General features: G+C 34.2%; 1 long non-coding RNA gene and 1 other non-coding gene across 4 annotated transcripts; one reads left to right on the forward strand and one right to left on the reverse strand.

Moving 5' to 3' along the window:
* Positions 1-1,140: 1,140 nt before the first annotated feature.
* LOC108461735 (uncharacterized) lies at positions 1,141-18,201 on the reverse strand. Of its 3 annotated transcripts, none has more exons than XR_008277456.1 (3): positions 17,693-18,184; positions 16,939-17,110; positions 1,141-1,356 (listed from the first exon to the last, which is right to left on the reverse strand). It is a non-coding gene; the product is annotated as an uncharacterized LOC108461735 (long non-coding RNA). The 3 variants fall into 3 exon arrangements; XR_008277455.1 differs by having other exon boundaries at positions 1,141-4,635; XR_001867836.2 differs by lacking the exon at positions 1,141-1,356 and having other exon boundaries at positions 16,611-17,110; positions 17,693-18,201.
* LOC128287573 (small nucleolar RNA R71) lies at positions 10,137-10,242 on the forward strand. The gene has a single exon (XR_008278273.1). It is a non-coding gene; the product is annotated as a small nucleolar RNA R71 (small nucleolar RNA).
* Positions 18,202-22,867: the final 4,666 nt, after the last annotated feature.

Raw genomic sequence — 22,867 nt, forward strand, 5'->3', positions numbered from 1 at the left:
CAAAAAACCACATTTGGATAAGATGATGTAGATGATAAAGTTTTTGGGGTGATTTTCTTGATTTAAATGGAGGATTTAAGGTTCAAGGGTGATAAAAATCAAAGAGGATTAGGAATTAGAAGTAAAAATTGATTGGGAAGTAAAAAGGAAAATAATGGGATGACACAAATATGGGGGAGGAGAAGTTGATGTGAAAATTATTTGGAAAAGGGGGTTTTTAAGTTGATTTTGGACAATTGGTCAAATTGCTTCATAAAAACTCTTAATTTTTGACTCTTTTGCAAATCAGTCCTATTTTCAAAATTAATTAAAAATCATTTTCAGGAATTGATTTAATTTTTTAAAAACCATAATTGAAAACATTACTGATATGCCATGTAATAGAATTCCGAACACTCAAAGGCTAAAATTCCTAAAATATCCCTAAAACTCCTAGGCCCTATTTTAGGGTGTTACACATATAACTCGTGTTTCACATATGTTTTTCAACTTCCAAATAAGTATTTTGACCACCTCTAGACGTACTAACATCCAGAGTGTGAATACTGTAATAAAATATAGAATTACGAAGCGATATCCGCAAGTATAGAGTCTAGTTGTAATTGTAACACCCCAAACTCGGCCCAGAAGTTACGACTGAATCCGGCGTGTCACATTGAAGTGTTTTTCAAAAACCATGTTTTCATTGAAAACCCTTCTTGATGTTTAGAAACTTTTACCATTTAAACTTGTATAAAACTTTAGCCTTATTTTTTTCCAAAACGTGATTCATTGTAACAATCAAAACATTGTTAACAACCTTGTAAAATCTTATGGGAAACTTTGAAAACTTATAAACCTTTGTAGTGGCAGAAACATGTTATTTTAAAAACAGTTAAGTATCGAGAAATCAAACCTTCTTTGTTATGGCTTAAAGTGAATGGAAGATGTGCACCAGGTAGGATGCCAGAAAAGAGGTGGTGAGTCTATTGGACTGCTTAAGTACCAAGCTCTTCATGGATCCAATCCTAGACATGCACACATCCATTGCCACACTTAAAGCATATTGCTTGTCCACGAACAACAAGTTAAGTCTATTTAAAATATTTATTTCCTTTGAAAACATTTACGTTGCGGAAGCTTTGCTCGGTAATCGTGATATTTTGAAAATAAGTAACTTTTATAAAACGCGCCCTAGAGTTAACCAATTTAATAACCCAAAATATTAAAAATAATAAAAAGAGAGGCCTTATTACAACTTAAACCAGAAAATAATCAAAATAATAAATGCGAAACTTATTTTAAAGAAAACAGAAACTTAATATTCGTGGCCACTCTGAATCCCGCCCAGCTCCAAGTCCACCAACTAGGGCTCACCTGCAAGGATGGAAGAGAAAGAGGGTGAGTTTGGAAAACTCAGTGTGTAAAGTATCCCAACCAGAGCCCAAATCAATTCAAGCCTTACTGGGCCTAAGCCCTATTCAGAAATCAGTGTTAACTGGGCCTTAGCCCATATCAATATTAATCTGGGCCATAGCCCTATTACAATATCAGAGCATACTGGGCCTAGCCCATATCAGTATCAGTCTGGGCCGTAGCCCTATTACAAGTCGAGATATATTGGGTCTTGCCCATATTAACACAGTTGGGCCCATTTTAATACAGTTGGCCCATAATAAAACAGTCTCATATGATTAATGCATGATAACCCCATCCAACCCTGCACTTGCCTCCGTCCATCCTACACTTCACGTGGGAATAAATCACCCACGCCATCCCTACACTTACGGTGTTAGCACCGATTATGCACTAACTATAATCCGCAAAAGTCGCTTATATCGTAATATGTGGCACGACCACCGAACAGGTTCTTCCTCCATAACAAAACCCAACCCCATGCAATGATATACATGTCATGGCATATAACAAATGAATCGAATATCATGTATTTCAGTCAAAATTAACCCTAGGGGTATAACGGTCATTTAGCACCTAGGGGTAAAACGATAATTTTCCTACTTAAGGGTAGTTTAATAAAATTTACTATTCCAAAGTTTACATACATATTCTAACCATTAACACATTAACAGAAGCACTTACCGAGAGTTTTTACCGAATCGGGCCCATTGGCCCACTAACCTATTTTCGGCCCATTAAGCCCAAATATACCGAAGTGCACGAAATTATGCACTCTGCAATCATACTGCTTGCGATTATCAAAATTAACAACCAAACCACCTCACAAGTGCTCGCACGCTCGCAAGTTCATAAATGTCTGCTTTTCGGCTTTTCGGCTTTTACCGATCTAGTCTATGAGTGGGTGTCGTTTACACATCTGATTTGTAACGGTACGCTGGCGCGATCCACTCACGAGTTTCCTACAATCAAGTTACTAAACGTCAGTCTACATGCCGAAAACAAACTACGACTATTCCCCTTACCAAATTCACCAACATCCCTTACCCTAGAGTTCTTACCTTTTTGTTAAATATGGATTAGATCTAGAGATCCAATCCGAATCAGTCTTCACACCCTTCACTGCATGCCCCCTTGTCCACGCTAATGCTTATACAATGAAAAAGAAAAAAGCACCAACACCCTTAGTCCAAACGTTAGCCACCCTTAAGGGGTTTCGGCTTTTATCTTAAACCATGAATAACTAACACAAGTGATTCAATACTTACCAATCGTTGTTCGCCCAAGAGAGTGCTCTTATCTATGATTCTAATCCCGATCTACCATAGTCGGAAGAGACAGTTCAAGTAGCCAATGATTGACTTCCTACACCCAGATATGAAGGTTTTCGCTTTTGAAAGAAAAAGGAAAAGGATAGAGATTCGGCTATAGCAAGATTCACTTTTGAGAAATAATGAAGAAAGAAAAATAAGGGAAAAGATAGAAAGAAAGGAGTATGGGTTCGGCTATGGAGAAAAGAAAATATGAATGCAAGAGAGGAGAGAAGAGAGGAGAAACAATGAAGGTCGATCTCAAAAATAACCGTAGATATGAATGGCCCCAACCTAAATCTATTAGTTACTTAAAAATACCCAAGACTAACACCAAAATTTTAAGAGTTTTTTCGGCATTTAATTGCCTATAGCCGAATTGGTACTCTGCCATAAATCTTATTTTGACATAAATTCCTTCCCAAATTTAAATTCCATACTTTTCTCCTAAATTTCAGCCCCCACCAATTTAAATCCTATCCAACTTCCTTGCACTATCAGCTGCAGTCCACCGCTTGACCGACTCAAGCCATGGCTAGGAGAGTTTCGGTCAAACTCTGACTCTCCCCCACGTGAGCAGCAAAAATCAAAGCCTTCCGTGCTCGAGGTGAGGCTCGAACCCCAAACCTCCGTCCGCCTTGTGCCTTCGCCTGTCTTTGCAGCCACTGCACCATGCTTCTCTCTTTACTTATATACGGTCACAATTAATTATAAACCTTACTGCTGAAGCTCAGGTTACTTTATGAAACAAAAGGAAATTTTTGCCTACTGTACATCTCGAACTGCGACCTCTTAAACACACACATACGTTGCTTGCCATTGCCATACAGTGCTCTCCTTATGTCAAACTTCATTCGCAACTTCCTTTAAGGCCTATTCCAACCGCAACTCGCATACTAAAAAAAAAACCCAATTTATGCTGCCGTGCCTTGAACCCAAGCACTTCCCACGGCCTCCTAGCGTGCTTAGCCACTGGGCCAGGTGCTTCTTTATGCTAAAACTCAGCCCAAGTTATTAATAAGGCCTACTGCCCAGATTCTCTTAAGAGGCAAAATTTGAAAATTTCGCTAAAGCTATGGGCCGAGCCTGGACTTTTTCCCATACTATAAGCCATTCATATTTTATTTAAAAACTAAAATAATAATAATAATAACTATAATAATGAAAATTTCAAATACGATAATATATATTTTTCCTAATAATAATAATTATAATTTCCATAAATCAATAAAAATAGATACTGTAAAATTTTCTAATAATATGTTAATTTAAACACTAAATTAACAACAATAATTTTATAAATATATTTGTATCTAATAATTATAATGATAATAATTTTCATAAAAATTAAAATATTAGTACTAACATAAATATTTTATCAATATATATATTTTTAAACACTAGTAATATTCAAAACTTCTAAATATTCGGGTTTTCTTCTATCCGAATCCTGACTCAAAGTCTAACTCTCCTAAGCCCAATTTTTTTGGGCGTTAAAGAATATAGTTTTACAACGGAGTGGGTAAGTACTCCAAGGATCATACAAAGGGAGGTGAGCGCTAGATCAATTCTAACCTAAATATTAAAAGAATTAATTAATACTTTTATATCTAGTTATAGTATGAAGAATATAAAAAAAAGGATTTTTGGGGTTTTATAATAATGAAAATAAAATAGCATAAAAAGACAAAATTTCAAAAGAATAAAAAGGAAGAATAAATCAAATCTGATTATGAGTATGTCGTGACATAGAAACCAATATTCTCTGTTGTAGCCATCTTCGGGGGTATGTCGCGACATCCTCAGTCTGTGCCGCAACATCGAATGCAGATTTGAGTTTTCTTAATTTTGTTCTCTACGTTGCGACATCAATCCTCCCGTGTTGCGACATAGCATCCACTATCATCCTAAAATGCCTTTTGATGGTCTCCTGCAAACTCTCAAAGTATGTTAGCTTTCCCTTAGACCTCATTCAGCCCTTAAGTCAATAAAAGACTCCATTTGGAAATTTTATTGAATGTAAGTACAACTAAGGAAACTTAACTCAAATGTAATGAAAATGCTTGTATTCAGGCTCCTTAAGTGTGAAAACTAGTTTAATCTGCTACACCAAATTTTGGTAGATCAAACTCCCCCACACTTAAGCCATTTCTTGTCCCCAAGCAACATAAACAAAGATGACAAATAAACATGATGACCCTTAAGCAAGTATGGTACAAGTGTTAACTTCGAAGCATATGACCTAGACATTTCATGCTTATTAACAACTTTAACATGATGAATAGTTGACTTACCACCTTTGACTTCAAACATCTAAGTTCAGCATGTTACAAAATATACAAGTATTAAGGGTTTCATCTATAGAAATCCATCAACAAATCATATAAGTACTTTGATTATTCAAGCAAAATACAAATAGTCGTTTATGCGCATGTCTAGTATGATGTCCATTCATGTATAAGGATATTTAGGTTACATAGGACATTTTGGCTTGTAACATTCTGAAGCTTAGGATAGGTATGTAATTCTAAAATAGTAAGCAGAAAAAAGGGTTACAAACACGAAAATAGTTTGGCACATCGTATTGATCCCTATTCTTCCCCTCTTAGTGACCCTTTCTTGCTTACTGCTTTATTTCTCCTTTTCTCACCTTCCTTATCTCTCCACAAAAGAAATCATAGCATGACATAGTAACTACGGCTAGCCTACGAGTTTTTTGTACACTAATGAATGAGTTTTTTCTATTGTTATAACTTCGTCACTTTTCTTTTTCAACTTATCTCACTCAAGAATGCTTTTTGGCTTTTTAGGTAGTTTTTCTACTCGTATGGACTTTCTTTTTGGATTTTTCTTCTTTTTTTGCACTTTCAGGCTAACTTATAATTCCCATATCACACTAATTTTTCCTATTTCACTCTATTTTTACAAAATCCGCCATGATGCATCTACTTAACCCTCAATACGTATGACTATGCATCTATAATCGTGCAGTGTAGGACCAAAGAACAAGGGCAAATACAAATTGATGTGTTCAGGCTCGAGGTTTGTAATGTGGTTCATCAAGAAGTGTCAACAGGCTCAAAAATTGGTACTAAAGGTGAAATATAATTAGGACAACTTTTTGGTTCTAGATGTGTTCCAAACAATGCCTTAGGTCATCCCTAAATATCTCAACATGCACAAATTTAATCAACCAAACAAATACAAAATCAACTATTTATCATTCGTACTAGCATACTCGTTTCCTTGTATTTTCTATATCGCTTGGTATAGTTGATTGCTTAATACCTATTTATAGTGTAACATATAGAACTTAGTAGCCTAATAATCAAAAGTTTAAAATCACCTATCATTATACCAAATTTATTCATAAACATAAGCAACATATGTACATGCTCCTAACCAATCACTTGTATTTCTACAAGCTCAAGCACACAAAAGACAAGAAAAATCAAAGAAAATGTAAAAATTTGAAGCAAATTTTCTATGTTACTCCCCACACTTTAGTTGACACATTGTCCTTAATGTGTAGCCCATAAATAGATAAGGAAGGAAGTTGCCTGATTGGTCGTGGTCACTCCAAGTGCTAATGGTGGGTGCTTCCTCCTTTGATCATGTTAGCTCAAATTTTTTTGTGTCTCATTCGTGTTGGGTTCCTACATAGAAAATTTAACAAAGTGCAACAAAACAAAAAATCTATTTATTATTCCTACTCCTACAAAGTCTAAATTAAAATCATCTAATAAATAATACATGTTTTTATAAAATTAAAATAGTTCAATCGTCCTCCTCATCCATCTCCTCACTCCCATCATTCTCCTCATCTTCTTCTTCTTCCTCCTCCTCGCTATCATGCACTTCTTTTTCTTGTTCTGTATTCGTCAGCTCGAACATGTCAGGTGTATAATTGGGAACTCAGATGTTATTTTACCTTATAAATTCTTAGAATATTGGTCCCGACTCTTGCATCTACTATATCATCCAATCAAGCTTTGGATGTCTCCTTTCACCGATGTCTTGTTGAGCTCATGTCAACCTCTGTGATGAAGCTAGTGTAGTTGTCGCTTCTTGTTGTCGCTCGTTCCAATCCTTCATTTGTCTGGCTCGTAGTTCGATGTACTATTGGAACAAGGTATCACCCATAATACTTTTGGAAGGTTTTAGCTACTACTCAGTGGATATCATAGGTACACCATCCTTTCTACATAATACAACCACCAGATGGGGAAAGAAGACTCCCACCTTCTGGCTGCCAATGCATCTTCTCATGTTCTGATGAATCCATTTACCAATACATACCTGCTTTTTCTGTAAAATAGCACAGAGTAACACTGCTCTAAAAGTATTAACATTAGAAACATTTAAAGCATGTAAAATTTTTATACATACAAATTGGATCCACATTTTGGCTTTAGGAAACGTGATCGTTTGATGAAAGGACACTGGGATATTGGTACCTACGTGATATTTCTATTCACCCCTACCTTCAGTCAATAAGTTTATAATACTATCCATATCTATATCTTTGAAGTATTCTAGATTGGATTCATCAATGAAATCATTCTCATAATATGGAGCATTATAAAAATCCCAAATGTTCGAGGGGTTACTTGCACTTTCTTCCCCCTCACAAGTACCATATCCCACATACAACCTTCAGTATTTCTAGACTTATGGTCCCGTAAAGATGCATAAAAATCTTGAACAATGGGGACCACGACATTCTTTTTCGGGAACATCCAATAATGTTCCCACCTATGATATCTAACTAAAGGCCATATTTCCTTAGACAAAACTATTAACAGATCGAATCCCCTTTCTTGGATAAAGGTTTTTCCTTGAAGTTCAGTAAAATATTTCCTAATATCTGAGTTTACGAAATTAAGGGGGTTTGTATCCGTCAATGATTCGAACTCATTGATTTTTCTACCTTTTCTAGGAGGCATGATATTTCAATCCGAATACAATTCTAAGCAAACCATTCAATGGAATAGTAAAAAGTTAAGTTCAGAAACTCTTAACCTTTAATATATAATCGAAGTTCATTTGAATTCTTTGCTTTCCCACGATGTTCTGATTCCTTGTTACCCCAAATATGGTTGAAGAGTTTACGAAGAATAACTAGAATGTTTAAGAAATTAAGGGTTTAAGGTTTAAGAGGTTTTAAGGGATTTGAAAGAGTTTTGGGGATTAAGGGTTAATAGGTGTTTTAATTAGAAGTAAATATGGTTTTAGGTTAGAAAATAGGGTTTTAATGGGTTAAGAATCGGGTTAAATGAAGATTATTCTGATGGGTTCATGATTGGGTCAAGTTGACTTTGCAGAAAATTACAGTGATGTTACGACATAGGGGTTCAGTGTCGCTACATCCATGGCATACTACTTATGTCACGACACTAGGGTTTGATGTCATGACATATCCTGCAATTTAGAGGTCTGAAAGAAACTGTCTACTATGTAGCGATTCCCTGAGGAGGTGTCACAACACTGACTCTTTTTTGGCTAAAAGCTTTCAGCTTTAAGGATGTTCTAGTTTATAGATGAACCTACATAAATAAAAATCAAAATCTAAAATAGGTGATTAGTTTTATATACAATAATTTACAAAATTTAAACAACAATTGAACTAACTTTTAAGTTTTACTTCCAGATTCATCCAACAGTGTCACCAATTCACCGATGGAGGATTTCCCTATTCTGTCAGTATTGGTCCATCTTCCATCGTGCCATTCCACATGTGCCCGTTTGTCCCTTTCCTTAAACTTGTTTATTCTTTCTGCATGCATAAAAAGAAGTGTGTCCCTTGACTCGGGGAAGTTAGTAATAAATAATTTTTTACATTGTTCCCCTAACTTCCTCTTATCTTTATTGCTTGATTGATGACTACATTTAAAAGTTTCAGTCTCACCATTAATTTTCATAGTTAATTCATTCTTTTTTAAATCAATGGTAGATCTAGAAGTGACTAAAAAAGGTCTTCCTAATAAGATCAATATCTCACGATCTTCTTCAAAATCAAGTACCACAAAATCTGCTGGGATAATAAAACTTTGCACTTTGACTAACACATCTTTTAATACTCCTTTTGGACGTACCGAAGACCTGTTGGCCAACTGTAATGTTATTTGAGTAGTTTTTAGATCCCCTAACCCGAGTTTTTCAAAAATCGATAGAGGCGTTAAATTAATACTAGCTCTATTAAAATGAATGCTTACTATCTCTATAGGAATAGTAAAACTTCCTAGGTCTTTTAATTTTTGAGGTACTGTCTTGAAATAATAACACTATAGAAAGCATTTAAAGTAACTTTTTCTCTTACCTTAATTTTCTTACGCCTAGCCATAATTTCTTTTAAAAATTTAACGTATTTCGAAACTTTTTTATTTAACTCAATTAAAGGTAGGTTAGCATTTAATGTTTTAAACAGGTTTAGGAAAATTACAAAATGATCCTCATCCCACATTTACTTTTCTTCTAGTCTCAAAGGGAATGAGATTTTTGTATTCGTAGAATCTTTAGTTACTTCCTTCTCTATCTCTGCTGCTGGTGTGATTACCTCCTCTGATTCTAGCTCATTTTCTGCTTCTAGAGATACCTCTTGAGGATCGTCATTATTCTCCACTATTGTTTTCGTAGTAGTGGTTTCTAGGTTACTCAGCACTTTGTCCGATTAAAGTGCTACTACTTTCATATACTCTTTACCTTCTCTCAGTAGATTATCTTCTGTGTTGCTGGGAATACCTATGCCAATTTGTCTCTCGATGTCACCCATCATGCTCATCATTTGACTCATTTAATCCTCAATTTTAGTTAATGTTCTTGTTGAATTGGTGCACTCAGACTGCACCTGTTTGACATCAGTTTTCATTGATTTCATTTCTTCCTCAATTTTGTCTATCCATTGACCACATGTCGTATGGTCATTTAGGTTGAGCCCTATCTTGAGGTTTCTGCAATTAAGGAGGTTGGTAATTAGTATTTTTAACTTGATTTAAATTATTACCTGCTTTTTGACTCCCTCATCTCAAATTCGAGTGATCTCTCCAACCAGGATTATATGTATTCAAATAAGGGTTTCCATCCGTGTTTTCGATGTAATTTACATCCTCAACCGAGTTGTTGATATAGTGCAAGAGTGGTTTGTCTTCCCCATGCATAGACAATTTAGAAGCCGGTTCCATATGGTTGATTCTATCCACTAACTGTTGATACTTATCATCCTCTTAGATTGCCTTTATCGTAGCGGGTTTTTGACCATGTGTGAATCATTTAATTGGCCACTGGCAAGAGTTTAGTGCTATATTCTCAATGATCTCGTACGCATCCTCGTACGTTTTGTTCATAAGGGCTACTCTTGCTATTCCATCTAATCCATATCATGCATTTGCATCCAACCCATTATAGAATACCTACAGTCGCATCCATTCAGGAAATCCATGGTGCGAGCATTTTGAATCAACATTTTGAACCGTTCCCATGCCTCATAGAAACTTTCTCCCTCCATCTGTCTAAAAACAACAATATCGCTTTTTTAGCTGCACTACTTGACTGATTGGGAAAAACTTCTATAAGAACTTTCCATCGAGTTCATCCCATGTCATGATAGACCTTAGTGCCTGGAGTCTAACCAAGAAAAAGTATTATCAATCAAGGATAAATGGTACAACCGAAGATGAATAGCATCATCAATGACCCCGCTATACTTAAAAGTATTACAAAGTTGAAAGAACTATTTTAAATGTTGATTAGGGTCCTTTCTCACAGTGCCCCTAAACTGCAGATTGTTCTGGATCATTTGAATCATAGCCGGTTTTATATCAAAATTATTAGCTGTAATTGCCAACCTTGCTATAATTTCTTGAACCATGTCCAGACTTGGTAAGGCATAATCCTTTAAAGTTCTTTCGTTCTGAACCAGATGAATGTTTGCAGGAAGCTGTGGTGCTGGTGGGTTTCCTAGGGTGTTGTCATCAGCATCGCTAAACAATAGATTTTCATAGAGTACGTTATCTACAGCTGCTGGTGATGGATCTTGCCACTGTTGTTGCTATTGTTGTTGCTGTTGCTAACAGTAATTTCTTCAAATTATTTTTTCTAGATCTGTAGTTGTACAATAGGCATGGCCCTATTGTAAGCCATACACTAAACCTAGAAAGAGGAGGTTAGTAACAATAAATGGAATAAAATTGTATCTATAACCTACAAATTTCTTAATGATTCCTTTAAAGTGTAAAAATTAAAATTAACCTAGTGACGTTACCTCCCCAGCAACGGCGCCAACAACTTGACCGCCTCCAGATGTACTAACATCTAGAGAGTGAATACTGTAATAAAATATAGAATTATGAGTTGGTATCCGTATGTATACGAGTCTAGTTGTAATATAGTTTTACAACGGAGTGAGTGAGTACTCCGAGGATCTTACCCAAGGGAGGCGAGCGCTAGATCAATTATAACCTAAACACTAAAAGATCTAATTAGTACTTTTAAATTTAGTTATAGTATGAAGAATATAAAATAAAGTATTTTAGGGTTTTATAATAATGAAAATCAAATAGCATAAAAAGATAAAATTTAAGAGATTAAAAAAGAAGAATAAATCAAATCTGATTATGGGTAATTAGCTCGCTTTGGTACTCTCCATCAATTGTCGCTTCGGGTTCCTTGTCAATCAACTAGTTGCTACCCTAGCAGGATCTTGTTATCTTCCACTAACATAATGAGTCAGTAAGAACTACTTATCTTCCGACTTCATAATCCAAACCGGTTTGAGTTTAAGGTGTCCATAGATAGACAATACTAATTTTAGGTTGATTCCCATCTTAATGACTACACAGAGTTGTCAGGCCTAGGGTTTGTTTCACGTTCTCTCTTTCCCAAACAACTGATTCATTGAGTAAGCTTACAAAATAGTTAACAGATAATACCTCCACTCGCTAGTCCTTCATAGAAGGATTAGTTCCTCATGGCATTCATAAATAATATATAATAGATGTAAAGAGAAATCATGCTAATTAAATCACTAAAATAAAGTAAATGAAAGAGCCTGATTGTATTGGTATTAAGCGCAAATCCATAGAGTTGAATGATTCCACAATCTAGTTTTCTTGAAAGAAAACGATGAACAAATAAATTGAAACTCTAGAACCTTAAGAAAACGAAACTACATGTAAAGGAATAAACTAGGTTAATCAAAATGTGTCTTTAACATGTGCCAAAAAGGCCTATTTATAGCCTTCAGGTGGACGTCATCCTTAACCCTAGGTTAGCTGACGTTCTCGAGCTTTATGTTCTATTGTGCGGATCAAAACACCCCTGCTTCATGTTTAATTTCTGTCCCAAAGTCAATGTTGCTACACACCAGGACCTATGTCGCGACATAGCAACCGATATGCTCTTCTGTAGCCATCTTCAGGGGTATGTCACGACACCCTCAGTTTGTATTGCGACATCAAAGGCAGACTTGAATTTTCTTCATTCTATTCCCTATGTTGCGACATTAGTCCTACCGTGTTGTGACATAGGGTCCATACCCTTCTAAAATGCCTTCTGATGGTTTTCTGTATACTTACAAAGTATATTAGCTCTCCCTTAGACTTCATTCAGCCCTTAAGGTCAATAAAAGACTCAATTTACATATTTTATTGAATGTAAGTACCCTAAAAAAAATTAACTAAAATGTAATGAAAATGCTTGTATTCAGGCTCCTTAAGTGTGAAAACTAGTTTAATCTGCTACAATGAATTTTGGCGTATCATACTTACTCATCTTGTACTTAATTATAAGCAACTAATAACTTCAATCTTGCATTAACGATTGAACCACAATTTAATTAATAAATTCATAACAACACAAATCATAAATATATATACACATATCTATACTATGAACTTAATATATTCAGTAAATGAGTTGACTCGTAGGGACTAGTCTGGGATTTTCCCTTGTCCTTGATTATCCTTTGTACGATTCAATCCTTGATCTATATAATAGTTAAATTTAATTTATTATTTTTGAATACATTAACATACTCATTTTAATGCATATGACTTATAAATTCATCCACAATCATCCATAAAACACTTAAATTTTTACAAGATTTCATGCTAAATTTTAATTATATTTATTTTAGTCCCTAAACTCAAAACTAACCAAATCTCATTTAAAAAATAGTCGTAATTAATGACTAAGCTTAGAAATCTTTCATTTAATCTCATGAACACCTAAAATTCATCAATGGCAAGTCCAACAATCTTTAATAGTTTTACGCAACAACCCCGAGTTAGTTAGATTAAACTACAACGATATCAAAAACATAAAATTTATAAGAAATATGCTTCAATTACTCACCATGCAAGGAAAAGAAAATGGTTGAATCTTCCCTAAGCTTTCAACAATAGTGTTCAGTATAGAAAAGAAGAAAAGATGCTAAAATGGCTAGTAACTTAAGTTTTATGTTTTATTATATTATTAATTAATTTTAACTTAACTTATATTATAATTTTAATAGTAAAACCAAGTAGAAACTATCCACTATATTAAAAGTGGTAAATTACCACATAAATCCTTAAACAAATCTTAATTATGCGGTTTAGCTAATAAATCAATAGTGATGAAGTTTTATGTCTTTTATGATTTAGTCCTTTTTTCCTTAATTAACTATTCCATCATTAAAATTACAAGACGAAAACTTAATTTAACTCTATAATAAACTCATAAACATTATAAAATAATTTATAATATTTACTAACTCAATCTTTGGATATTCGGATTTGAAACCATCCTTTCTAATACCACTAAAAAACGGGGTGTTACACAGGTACTGAATGTGTAGATTATTTGCAAAGTCAACTATAAAATAATTTGGAAGAAAACAAGTGAAAGAATAAAGATGTTGGAAGTTGAATATTATGTTATGAGTTTAATCAGATTTCAAATACCCACAAGATAAAACAACACATATTGGAAAAGAATAATAGCAACAGAAAGAGTAAACACACGATTTAAAAAACATAATATGAATAGACCAAAATATGTATTTAACTTAGCAAGATTTTATTGGAAATTATAACAAGAATATTAGTAAAAGATCGTGGCAGTATGAAAATCATTAAACCTAATTTTATATTAAGCATGGGCTTCGAGAGAAGCCCATATGTTTGTGTCAAAACTAACCTAGAAATCACCCTTTTGAGCTTTTTATACAATTTATGCATACAATAATCATCTTTCGATATCGACATGCTATGCACCATTTAGGTCATTTTTCTATTAACTATTACCTCTTCTCATATTAAATAACTAATTCATTAACCTGCAAATGTTGGCCTTACACTTAATAAGTATTAACATGAACTAAACCTAAATGAATGAAACAATCATTTGCACAGAATATTCATAATACTAAAACCAATCAACTCAAATCATGATTCATACTTATTCTGAATAAAAGAAATTAAGTCATGCTTTATTAAGTTCAAAACATAAAGATGAGATGCAAACATGTCTTTTAACACAGAAAGCAACAACTAACAATAAAGAGAAAGGGAAGAAGATTAGCTAAGGGGGTACCCAAGGCCACTGCATAATAAGAAGAGAAAAAAGTGGACTACAAGGGGTTATCTACAATAGCTCTTTGCGGCTTCCTATGGTGGTAGTCTATCGCAATTCGTTATAGTAGACTAAACTATTTTTTGTACTTAATAAGCTCATAGGAAAGCAATTTAGTTATATTTTCATTTAGCTTTTACTTTTAGTACTTAGGCAATAAAAGAAGTAATTTGAGTATTTTATATGACCTTGAGGGCCAAAATAGGCCTAAATGTATACTAATATGTTTGATGAGTGTGCAGGATACCATTTCGAGGCACAAAGACAATAGACTACCCGAGATGTTGCAACACGAAGCTTGGATGTTGCAACATAGTGAACAGAGTACCAAAAGGAGCAGTCTGCCTTCCATGTCGCAACACAACCATAGCATGTCGCGACACAACCCTGAAGACATGCCTAGCTAGTAAATTGCCTTCAGTCTCACGACACCAACATGACGAGGTCACTTAATGGGCCAAGGGTGTTTTCGTCTGCACAATGAACTTTAACGCAAAATCGTCAGCTGAATTAGGTCAAGGATCAGCGGCCAACCCTAGGCCTATAAATAGAATTGTTCTTAACACTTTTAAGGATAACTTTTTACTGAGTTTAATTTCACTTTCAGTTGTAATTTAGATTTTCTTTTAGATGTACTTTTAGTCTTCTATTTCGTTCTTTGCGAAAATAAAATTGTAAATCAATCAACTCTTCAATGGATTACTGTTCGCGCCTTTACTATTATATTAGGATTTTTCTTACCTCTGTTTTTGATTTATTCATAATGTTTATCTTTTCTATCAAGTACATTACATGTTTTAAATCCATGGGGAGCTAATCTAGTAAGGGAGATTAACGAGTGGATATGGGATCAATTAACCTCTGTGTTAAATCTGGTAAAAGCTGTAATATGTCTTTACAATTGTTTTTTATTTTAAATTAGTTTTTCTTATCACTTTAGGATCATTCGTAATATGATTTCTATAAAGTACTAACTAGACCCATTAGTGTAAAGTTAATCTTAGTTTAGTCTTTCCTCCCTTAGGTATGATCCTCGAAGTACCTTAATATTTCGTTGTAAAAAACTATATTACAACCTGACCCATATACATGTGGACACTGCTTTAATCCATATATTTAGTTGTATTATTCTCACTTTTGACGTTGGTACATCAGAAGATAGTCAAGTTGTTGGTGTCGTTGTTGGGGAAGCAATGCCACTGAGTTAATTTTAATTTTTGCGCTTAATAGGATAGTTAGGAAATTTTAAATTATGGATATGATTTGTATTTCCTTTTTTATTTTGTTAATAAAATTTACTAACTTGTTTATTTTCTTTGTGAATTTCATTGTATGAGCAGAGGCATGGATATTCTCGACAAGTCGGCTGGCATGGAAGTTTATAGAATTAACTGTGAAATATTATTTTCCATTCACTTACAACATTACTATTATGATTAATTGGTTTTTTAGTTATTTGAAATTTGTTAAAAATAACGTCAATAATTTGGAAAAAATCACAAGTAGAGGAGAAGAAATTCACTGATGTTGAAAATTGAATGATACAAAAGGAGTTTCGACTACATCTATTTAAAGGTTGAAAAATCTTATTCTAATCAATGTCAAATAGAAGAAGTGTAATTCTATACCAATTCTACTTGTGCAACATGGCCCTACACAAATCCTCTTGTTTGCCACTATGTTTTATTTCTTTAATAAGGATTCGAGTCACACGACTCTAACAAAATTAGTAGGATGATGCAAGTGTTAGGAGCAGTTCCCTTTGAGATGAATTGGTTAAGACCTAGCATTGTCTAACCTGTTATTAGGAATCCTCAATTTAAGCTTAACCCGACATTACTAATATGGATATCTTCAAATTTCAGGTTTAGTAGTTATGTGGAAGGAGATCCAATAGTATTTCTACATTAGTTTGAACACTTAGGCAACACAGTTGCTTACATAGATTTTCTATCAAAAGCTATTAAACTGTTAATTATTCCATTCACCTTAGAAGGATAGGCAGAAGCATGGCTAAATGCTCTACCTCTCAACACTATTACTACTTGGGCTGAATTTGTACAATTATTCCTAAGTCGATTTGAACCTATGACTACGATAATTAGCACATACAAGGAGCTATTTGGATTCAAGCAAGGTGCTACTGAAACACTAGGACAAGCATGGGAAAGATTTAAGGTGATTACTCGACGGTATTGAGAGGAGATATTTACCTCACAATGCAATTGCAACATTTTTATGATGGGTTGGATGGGGAAAATAAACGATAGATTGATATTATATTCGGATGGAGTATTTGGTCAAACACGAGCCATGAAATAGTTATAATGCTAGAAAAGGTAAGTAGCAACGAGCATACATGAGGTATGAGTCGAAAGCTAGAAACTACGGAGAAAGTAGAAATCACACCACAATAGGTCATAATCGATAATCCAGAGAGGGAAGTGTTAAATGAAGTTGAGTTATATGGGGTAGAAATGGGAAAAGAGAATGAGGAGGAAGAAAAGACCACTGAAAATCTGGAACAAGAAAATGATGAACTAGTCTTTCAGCTCGACTGGTGGCATAAGAGTAAAGAATAACTAGAATAGGTAAGCCCATCTACAAACAAAATGGTACCTACCATCCACTAGCCTTCCCGAATTAGTTAAGACCAATAAGGGTCGGTGATCAGATTTCAATTTAAAAGGATGTCGCACGATGGTGTTTGGCGCAAAATTCTACCATTCCTTATTGCAAATTGAACGATCAAGTCTCTGAAACAACTACCCTCTATTCCATGTGAACATTGGCCCCTGCAAACCCAAATTATGAAGCCCGTGTTAGAAGAAAAAAGATCTAAAATGATCACATCCTGGATGACTAGAAACCACTCCGCCCTGACGTTCATCATTTTTCATAATAACATTAAAGTCACCTACCATCAACCATGACTCTCTAATTTCAGATGCTATCTGATCAAGCTACTCCTATAACTACTTCTGTAATCCTCGTTAAGGACTCGCATACATTGATGTGCAAAGAAAGGGATTTCGGCTTCTTTGGTCGAAAATTTTGCAAATGAATAAATTGCGGGTGGATTTTCAAAATCTCCACACTGACATTCTCATTCCAAAATAACCAGATACCAGATGCAAACCCCATTACCTCAACTCTAAACAAAAAATCAAACCCAACTTTACAATCACTGATCCAGGCCTAAGACCATTGATTTTGGTCTCAAAAGGGCAAAAAAATTTAGCTGAATTCTCTTCTATATTCTTTCAAAAAATTATGGAAACGAAGAGGCCCACATCCCTGACAATTCCAAAATAGAAAATGGAAATCTTTCTCCATAAATTGTAGGAAAAAAAAAAAGAACTAAGAAAACACCTTACCACTGGTTCAAGCTGTACTAGCATCCTCTAACGATTCGTCACTACAACCATCAACCTCAACTGCCTCGTCCATCATTTTTGAACTCTCTCCAATGTCGCACTACAGACGATATAGTATTTCTCCTATCACTATCGTAACCGAAAACCTTGGTTCATCATTCGCTACCAAAGGATAAGGTTCTTAGCCAGTGTTCTCACCCGCTTCTCCTCCAACCATTCCATTCGGTTGCGGACCAGTATTTTCTCCCATTATTTTTTCCAGATTGGGAACACGAACATCTTGGCCTCTCTTTTCTATCGGTGATTTGTCTTTATTGGAAGGAAATTTCATAGCCTAATGATTTTTCCCATTCAATGTTGGGCCAATCGCCTGGAACTAGACTTGACCCAAAATTTTCCCTTCGACCCATTTTGGATCCATCGTCAAGCGGATTCTACGCCAGCCCATAGGAAACCCCGCCATGTGTGTTGGATGATTTAAGAACCTTTCGGCCTAATTTCTGTCCACTTCCCAGCATTAGCCTTTTCCCTTTATTATTTGGTTTATTTTTAAGGGTAAATTACACTAACAGACACTCAACTTTAGAGTAGCTAACAAAACAGTCATTCAGATTTCAATTCAGTCACTCAACTTTTAAAAAATAACAAAACCATCACCACTAACCATTTTTCATTATAGACGTAACGGAGCTACCAGTTTTCGTTATAGACTTAACAGAGCTTCCATTTTCTATCCCCCTATTACTGCACTCCCATCCATTTCTCTCTTCCCCACCATCCCTCCCCCTCCCTTGATTCTCTTTCCCTCTCCCCTACCATCATTTTGCTAACCCTCCCCCTCTCCCCCATCGTCCCTTTGCTAACCATTTCCCTCCGTCCCTTTCCCTCTCCCCCATTAATGAAAGCTGGCACTATGATGGATGCTATGGAATTTATATTGGAAAATTTCACCGAGATGAATAAACTTTGAGTGTGAATGCAGCTTGAGGTTTGTTGAATGTCTGTTATCAAGCTTTTATTCAAATATAAAATGCACCAAAGTACATGAATGCCTAGAAGTGAAAATATATCATAAGAGCATAAATTTTGTCCATGCAGGTGTTATTATGGTGCTTGTGATTCATTCATACTCTTTGGTCATATTGAGTTGAAGACTTCAATTCCAATTTTTGTTCTGCAAGGACTTGGTAGAGTTAGAGAGAAGCGGGAAAAAAGAAAGGAGCGCACTTTAAGAACTTGTAATATCAAGAATCTAAAATTTTCAATTGGCTAAACTCTACATCAGTGTACTTGATGCACATTCGAGGGGAATTCATGCTTTTGTATTGAACTTTCTCATTAGATAAAAGGGGTGGACCTTGATACTTACAAAGAAACAGTTCTTCCAAGAGTCTTAGAGCAAGTAATTTTACTTCTTTTTCCTATTTTTTTCTCTTTTTAATATAAAATTAAGAGGTCTGTAGCATTAAAGGATTTAATCTAGTTCTTTTACAAGTTGTCAATTGCAAAGATGATTTTGCCCAATATTATTTGATGGATTGTGCAGTTTAGGTGTTCCCTGATGAGTATCACTTGTAGACTCTTGAGATGTTATTGGATGGAAGAGGGAGAGGGATGAGAGAGTAGTGACAGGAGGATGAAAAATGGCAGCTCCGTTAAGTCTGTAATGAAAAATGGTAGCTTTGTTATGTTTGTAACATAAAATGCTTCGTGATGACTGTTTTTTATTTTTCAAAAGTTGAGCGATTGAATTAAAACTTGAGTGATTGTTTTGTCAGCTAACTCAAAGTTGAGTGACTGTTTGTTGAATTTACCCTATTTTTAACTTTATTCCTGGTTTTAGCCAAAACACCCTCCTGTCGTTGTACCACTCACTCCTCCGATTTGCGTCGTAACCATTTGACTTACATCACCAACATTCGATTCTTGAGCATTAATCCTTATAGCATCGCCAAGATTTCCACCGAAGATTCCAAAACAACTAGTCTCTCCAGCCACCGTGACTCTGACTGACTTCGCCGCCACTGGTCTAGGTCCCCTTCTTTGTTTCCGTTCCACTAACATCCAAGGTATGTGTCTGTCCTCTTCAATGTTTTTCTGAATCCCAAGCACCCTCCTTTGTGGCTGGTCACTCTCTGTAATCGGAACCGTCCCCTAACTTGTTTTGTAAGGACAAATCTCTCGACTATGGCCATACTTTCCATATTCAAAACATACCATTGGTAGAAACTCGTACTCCAACTGTTGAGTCCTATCGATCTTTATCTGACATAAGAGGCTGCCCTAAGTCAATGAAGGCCGTGAGACGAGCGAACTATCCTCTGGCTTTATTATCAGTGTTACGATCAATTTTGGACCAGCCCTATCGTACTACCAATAAATTTCAATAAACTCGTAGTATACATCCCTTCTGGTAGTCCAGGTACACGAATCCAAACCATTAGATTGGTTGGTTGTGCTTGATCCGTTGAAAAACCAAGAGTCCATGACCTTACCATAAGGTAATGACCAAAGATTGCCCACAGTCCTCCCAATATCGCAGTGAGATACTCATTGTCATCTTGAAATCTAACTGAAAAATAATCATTTTCCAAGTCTAGAATCTATAATGGTTGTTTTGTTTTCCATTTTGTCTGAAGCTTGCTTGACATGGTAAGGTATGAGATCTTTGAACCAATTAGTTTCACCATTACAGTCATGGCCATCCGTTGAGCAATAAAATTATGGATACGCTTAGAGAGGGCAATTGAAGGTATACCATCAACCACTTCCTTAGGAGCGTCTCCCTCTATTAAGTTAAAGTCTTCCTCCTTTTGTGAATTCACATTACTGCCTAGTTGCCCAGTAGCTTGTCTTTCCATGACGCAGTGGGACTATCATCCGAGATCATTGTCATTCCCTTCTCATCTACTAATGGTCATCAGGAATTTGGGGGGGGGGGGGGGTTTCATTTAACCTCTTACGGATCTTTTTCGTTGCTCGTCCAATACCGCTGTCGAAAGTCAACGATTCTCCAGTCATCACTGGAACACTTGATTTAGCTAATTTGTATATTGAAGTTTGATCAATCGAAACTTTTTAACCAATGTTTTTCTTTTTAAATATATATATAGCTTCTAACAAAATAAAGTAACCATGTTGATAAAGCATAGTTGTTATATTACCGAGTGACAAATTTATTTATCTACACATGACAATTAATATTTAATCTTTTAATTTAAATCCTATTAAATAAATCCATTATAATATATTTCTTTTAAAAAACCTCCCATGTCTTTTATATAAAATTAATGTTTCTCACAATAATTGCTGTATTCCTCATAAAAAGAATATATCATTTTTTTAAATATTATTTACCAAAATACATACGTTAAGCTATTAATATATTAAGACCTTACATAAATTTTCAACGTTTCCATATTATATTAAATTAGATTAAATATGTAACTTCAAAACATTATTTTTCCATAAAAACAATATCAACACTGACGTTTTGGAAAAATCAGTGCATTCACCTAATTACTTAAAACATATATCAGCACCGAAAATTGACTGCTATAATTGCGCAATCTCAAAAGCAAAATTACATCACTTATACCCAAAACCCCTAAATCCCTTACGGGGATGAATGAGATTGCAAAGATTTATTTTTCTTTAGGTTTTTCAGATACGATATCCAGTTTTTTCTATAATTAGGTGAGTAATGTCAACAATTTACCTCTTCCATTGTCTTATGTTTACTTTTAAATATATTACTTTATTCTTCATTATACTAAATTACATTATTGTTTGCTTATGAGATATGGAAGCTTGTTGGGATTCAAATAAAACAAGCTAACTTCTCTATTAGCTGTATATTTTCTTTTACACAATTTTCCTGATCGTTCTGTTTCATTTATCTTTCAATTATTTCTCTTTTTATGTCAATGAGAATATAGAAATATATTTAATAATAATTCTTTCTCTTGCATTTTTAATATTATTTCAAAAATTGAAGCACATTTTCTTTAAAGAAATTTTCTTGCAATTCTCAAAATGTGCTTTATTTTATAAATTGCCAATGGCTGGAAAATCCGCATCATAGAACAAAGAGGTTAGGTTCCCAAACTTGTAACATTTTATGTTCAGATAAAATTTGAAATGTCTATTATTTTGTGTCCTAATCAATTTTAAGGAGTTTCAATCCAGAAAGTTAAACAAAAATTCTTAGAAGAAAGTGAGCATTCATTTATCGACATAAACATGTATGTTTTATTTCCAAAAAAATTTAATTTAAAATATGAAATTCTGTTTTAATTATTTACTTTATTTTAAAAATGAAATACTATTTGAATTTATATATTAAGTACAAAAATTAAGGTGTCCTTCGTATTAGGTTTTACAACCCATATTATCGCATAATTTAAAATAAAAATTATGTTATATCATTACTAAAACATTTCCGTTTTCATTTAATTTCATAAACTTAACTTCTATGTTTGAGAGTTGACGCACATGATCATGAAATCGATCTATACCAAAAATTACGTCTACAGCAAGTTGAAATAATTAACAAAGAAAGTCTTTGAAGAAGCTAAGAATTGGGATTCAAGTGATGATGTCGATGCTATATTAAAATTGAGCTTCATGAAAAATGCCGGAAGATCTAAATGCATTAAAGAAGAAATACTCATTATATGCTTAATGCGCGTTTTATGGTAATCAATATTCGCTAAAAGTTTTAAATCTGATTAAATTATTATTACACAGCCCTAATATTGCACACAGCAGTAGATTATATGATATATAAAATAACAAAGTACTATCTGGTCTAAAATGAGCTTTAATATACTAAATGTGACCAATGAATGTTTTTGGCAATCCATAATTAATTAAGCGTTTTATGGCCATTTAATATTCCATTGTATTATGAATTATAAGAAAATAAATTGAGGGCATGAATATTATTTTTAATGTAAGAAGACATAAAATCAAGTATATTAAAATACATTATCCTCTTATTTATGGGATGAAAAAATTATGAATAGTTCTATACACTATGTCAAAAAGAATATATATAATTAGAACTTGTAATGAAATTATTAAAAAATAACTTTTATAATTTAATTTTAAATTAAGTTATAATCAGATTTTAATATATATATATATATATATATAAAATAAATAAAAGAAAAC

This window comes from Gossypium arboreum, chromosome 13, assembly GCF_025698485.1.
Source record: "Gossypium arboreum isolate Shixiya-1 chromosome 13, ASM2569848v2, whole genome shotgun sequence".
Taxonomy (NCBI): Eukaryota; Viridiplantae; Streptophyta; class Magnoliopsida; order Malvales; family Malvaceae; genus Gossypium; species Gossypium arboreum.